This window comes from Helianthus annuus, chromosome 3 (genome assembly GCF_002127325.2).
Source record: "Helianthus annuus cultivar XRQ/B chromosome 3, HanXRQr2.0-SUNRISE, whole genome shotgun sequence".
NCBI classification, from domain to species: domain Eukaryota; kingdom Viridiplantae; phylum Streptophyta; class Magnoliopsida; order Asterales; family Asteraceae; genus Helianthus; species Helianthus annuus.
Window position 1 is genome coordinate 133,733,855 of NC_035435.2, and position 5,299 is coordinate 133,739,153.

The following is a 5,299-nucleotide window of genomic DNA, read 5'->3' on the forward strand; positions in this document are numbered from 1 at the left end:
CAATGTATTAAAAATTGTATTTTTACTTTAAAAATTATATTGTGTAGGTAATAATAAAAAAGTGATGGTTTTTGGAACTAATTACGCAACGATTTTTTCTTTTGATGCAACGCGAATCTTATCAACTTTTCTGTTCCGTTGGTTCTAAATTTAGAGAGATGAACACAAAAATTGGAGAGTTTGCAGGTTACTATCAACAAGCATGGAACAATCGTCCAAGTGGTGCAAATGATGAAAGTGTTTTCGCCACGACTATTGAAAAATACACCAAGAAAGATGGGGCGTTTCCATACATATGAGGCCCTATGAATATATTGAATAAATTTGAGAAGTGGAAAGTGGTGCCTAATGAGGTATCACAAGCTAAAAGATCTAAAACGAGCGAATTGAGGAGATATAGTGCTGAAGCACGGTGTATCATCAATATAAGCGATGATCCCGAGTTCGAAGATGATGCTCCAACTCTTGAATCAGAGCAACCAATTTGAAGGGACCACGCCAAAAAAGTAGCTGCTGCAAAGGCTTCAAGTTCGAAGGGAATGACGTCAACCGATTTATCAAAAATTGATGCACTTCTTCTCAAATTTATTGAGTTTAATGATATTTAAGGGGAGAGGTACAAAAACAGAGAAAAAGAAAAGGAAGATGTCGCGTCGAGGAAAATGGAGAGATTGCGGTTGGATAGGAAACAACTTAAAATGGAACCACAACAACATGAGGTTGAAGAGTTTTGAATCATGCGAACCGACATTAAAAGCCTACCAGAATGAGATGGTGCGGTGATGTAAAAAATGAAAGAAAAGATTGCAGGGAAATGGCTAGGAGGAAGGGCACCTTAGTAGTATTTTTTTTTTTAAATTATGTCATTTTGATTTTATTTTATGTATTTTTTATAATTTTTTAAGAAAACATTTTTTTATTCTGTGGATTAGGATAAAAAAAAGGAAAAGAAAATACAAAATAGAAGGGAGAAGGAAGATGAGGTGGAAGAGTGAGTGATTTGATTTTGAGGTGGAGAATCAGGGAGATGGGAAAGAGGAAGAACACTCTTACTCAAGTTGTGATAGAGTTTGGTGGAAGATGAAGGAGATGAAGAAAGAATTATAGTGCAACTCAAATTAAATAAAATTAAAGACTTAGTGGTATAATTTATAGTTATATTGATAAAATTAGATTTAAATACAAAAAAAGGTTTTGTTTGCTTCTAAACCTTTAATTCTAAATAAGAATTAATTATGAAAAAAAAGGTTTTGTTTCCTTCTAAACCTTTAATTCTTAATAAGAATTAATTATGAAAAACTTATCACATTTCACACACACACAAACACATACATCGGAGATATCAATTTAGAATACTATATATGGCGAAGCGTTGTGTTATATACAGTCTCATAAATCTAGGAAGAGTATAAAGCTACAATACATCACAAAATATAATATAATGGCTCCAAAAATTATAACAAAATGTCAAGATATAACTTTTTTATTATTTAATATATAAAATTGCATTTATTCAACCCATGTAATAAACGAGATTTTTAAAGATATATTGTTTTATTATTTGGTATATAAATTACTTTTATTCAACCCATATAATAAACGAGGTTTTTAAAGATTTTTTTTTATTTCGTATATAAAATTACATTTATTCAACCTGGGTATACGAGGTTGTAACCTAGTACTATATATGGCGAAGCGTTGTGTTATCATATATAGTCTCATAAATTTAGGAAGATTATAAAACTACAATAGATCACAAAATATAATATAATGGATCCAAAAAATATAACAAAATGCCAAGAAAAAATGACACAATGAATCGCAAAAAACGCACGCTGAAGAAATAAAAAAAACAATGCCAAATAAAAACACAAAATGATTTTAACAAAAATTTCAAAATCCACAAGCTAAAAATCCAAAAGCGGGTATCCTAAAATCTAATACCGTAGAGTTCGACGAGACGAGACGATTCAACTACCACTAGAATGAGTGTAATTAGACTCTGTTTGATACCTACTTTTAGAAAATTATGTAAAGCCGTCGAAATACGAGAAGTATATAAAAAACAGTCGCAAAACTAAAGACCAACTCAGATTCAATTGCAAAACAGTCGCAAATTTTGTAACCGTATTTTTCTAGTCGCAAATCAGTTGAATAGTGGTCGGAAAACGATCACAAGTACGTACGAGAAAAATTAAAAAGCAAAAGTTGCGACTTTTAAAGCGGTCACAAATACCAGAAAAATAAAACAAACAAAAGTTTCAACCCTTGAAAGCAATTGCAAATACAAGTAAAAAAAGAAAAGTTGTGATCGTTTAAAGCGGTTGCAAATACGAGAAAAAAAAAATAAAAGTTGATATCATCTAAAGTCGTCGCAAATACGAGAAATATATAAAAAACCAAAAGTCGCGACTTTTAAAGTCGTCGCAAATACACGTAATATAAAAAAAAAAAAAACAAAAGTTGCGACCGTTTAAAGCGGTGTCAAATACATGAATATCAGTATCCACTCCCTCCACTATTTATTCGTAACGAACTCTCCCTCTTCTTCTAAATTCACGAACCCTAAACCTGCAGTTCACCGTTAAAAAGTCGTTGTCGTGCCATTACGCCGGAAAAGTCCGTGTATCACGAACTGTTGTTGAAATTGACGATATTATCATCTTCATGGCTGAGACCTTGTTTGATTCGAGCTCAATCGTCTCGAAAACCAATTGCGAGGTAAAAATAGGTTATTAACTTATAATGTTCGATTTGTCGTAATTGTTCTATTTGTGTCCAGTTATGAGGTAAAATAAGGTTATTATTGTTCAATTTAATTGATCGTATTTTTTCATTTTTTGTTCGGTTTTGGAGTAGAATTTCATTCGAAAACCAACTGTGATGTAAAATTAGGTTATTAAGGTTGAGTTTGATCGTAATTCTTCAATTTCTATTCTGTTTGAGGTAAATTTAGGTTATTATTGTTCAGTTTGAGCGTAATTCGTCATTTTATCTTCAGTTTTGGAGTAGAGTTTAACTAAATTAGGTTATTAATGTTCAATTTGATCATAATTCTTCATTTTTTGTTCGGTTCTAGAATTTGGTTGATTAAAGTTTATAATGTTCAATTTCTGTACTACAGGCATATTATATACTGCAGACATGTTATATACTTATTATTTTACATGGATGCATGCCATTGTTTAGTGGATTTCTTATGTTTTGATGTTCTTTGCAGTAGGGATGAGCATGATACTCGTTCCCGGTACCGAATATACAGGTACGGTACCAGAATTTACTGCTAAATGCCGGTATCAAATGGGTACCGATATCGAATATGAATATACCTGGTATGGTAAATGCTCATCCCTACTTTGTAGCATGAATTAAAATATCATTATCTACTCTACTAAAGGTTAATGACCTGTATATTAGTAAAGAGCCTTAGTCAGTTAACTTAACCAAACTAAAGAACAATTTGATTTTAACAAATTTCAATCTTAACTCTAGTCAGTTAACTTAACCAAATAAAAAGAACAATTTGATTTTAATAAATTTCAATCTTAACCCTACGTTGGTTGTTTTTATAGATTGAAAGGTTGAATGTGATCCTCCAAAAGAGTAAACAAAATTTTTGCGGCATTGGAGATGGAGAAAGAAAAAGATAAGACAGAGATAGAAGCGATGAACAAAACCATGGTAAACATTGAAGCGAGGCTAAGAGTTAGGTTTTTCAAAACATCTAATCACCGAGTTTGGTTATAAACACTTTATTTTGAATATGTATTGTGTTATGATAACCTGGGTATTTAATGTTTTAAGTGATCACTACAAGAAATATAAGCAATAGGGGCGACCTTTTTAGCGACGACTTCAGAAAAGTCGCCGCTAATGGTTATTATCCGTGCCTTTGTTTTAAAATCCATCCACAGCCGTTCGATCACAACATCATCTGACGGCTCCTGTTTTATCATCACTTGTCGCTGCTAAAAGGTTTATTAAAAACCTTTGGCGGGCTCAGACCCTCAATAATTCCCCCCAAATCACACCACTTCCTCCCCCAAACCCTAGACTCACACCGTCGGACCACCTCCTCTGCGCCGCCGCTTCACCTCGCCGAACCACCTTGTCAGCGCCACCGGACCACCAGGTATTCTTGTTGTGTTTGATTGTCTCTAATTTGTATTATCTTTACAAATTTCTTGAGTTAAATTTAGTATAGGAGGTTATTGTGTTGTTCTTGACTTAAATTACAGGTTAATTACTGCATTTTTATGATAAATAGGTTTAGAGAGTAGTTGAAGTTAGAGGTGCATAAATCGGGTTAGGGTTTAAACCCGAACTGGGTTCAGGTTTGGAAAGCTTCAAAAAGTGAAACCAGGTTGAAAGTGAAACCGGGTTGGGTTATGCCCTTGTTGAGTAATTGTTTCTCAGATGTGTTGAAAGTGGTGAATTATTGTTTCATATTTTGTTGCCACACCTTATACTTTTCATTAATGGTTTGGTTTTTAAGGTTTCTTTGTCGCCGGTGGAGGCAGACAATGACTTGCAACCGCCTTCCCCGACTCTTTATCCCCATACTGTATATATTTCAAATCGTTCGTCTGTTTTCAATTTGTAAACACCCCTAATTTTCATGAAAGTGGATGTGTTGTAATGCTTTGTTTTAATTGGCATTTTGCAGATGAAAATGTAAATTATCCACCCTTTAAAACCAGGTATATTCTTTCACTTGAATGCCATGTTATTTTCTGTAATTGATACAACAGTTATTATCATTGTAACGCATCTTCTTGTTATCTTTTGCAGTTCAGGTGAACCCAGATTATTAGGTGGGACCATAGGTGGAATAACTATAGGAATTGTAGCTGTGCTGCTGTTCCTTGCAGGATGCTTATTTGGAATTTGTAGATAGAAAAGTGTCATGAAATGTTAGAGAATGATGCACAGGCTTAGCTTATGCATGCTCAAGGTATTGCTAATTCTTTATTGGCTTTTTATAAATATGTAGTGTTACTTATGATTGCAAAACTATTTTGTTATAATTTGACAACTGAAGACTAGATTCAGAGGTTTAATAATTATGATTCTGATAGATTACCTGATACTGGTAATGTGAATGTCAGGGTGAATTCAATATATATATATAGGGTTAGATTAACGTACAATAGCTCTTATCGTACAATATGTAGGCGCTCATCTCAACCGTCCGATCTGGTGCGAATTCATTTTTGAACATGCGATTTATGCTGAAAAACCAACATGCGAAATTTATTTATATACCAACATGTGATTTCATCATATTTACCAACATGAT

The 5,299-nt window shown here is 33.2% G+C and overlaps 1 long non-coding RNA gene across 1 annotated transcript; it reads left to right on the forward strand.

Annotated features, from left to right (window-relative positions):
- The first annotated feature begins 4,010 nt into the window (after positions 1 to 4,010).
- LOC118490684 lies at positions 4,011 to 4,701 on the forward strand. Its single transcript, XR_004889869.1, has 2 exons — positions 4,011 to 4,132; positions 4,667 to 4,701. It is a non-coding gene; the product is annotated as an uncharacterized LOC118490684 (long non-coding RNA).
- The last annotated feature ends 598 nt before the right edge of the window (positions 4,702 to 5,299 follow it).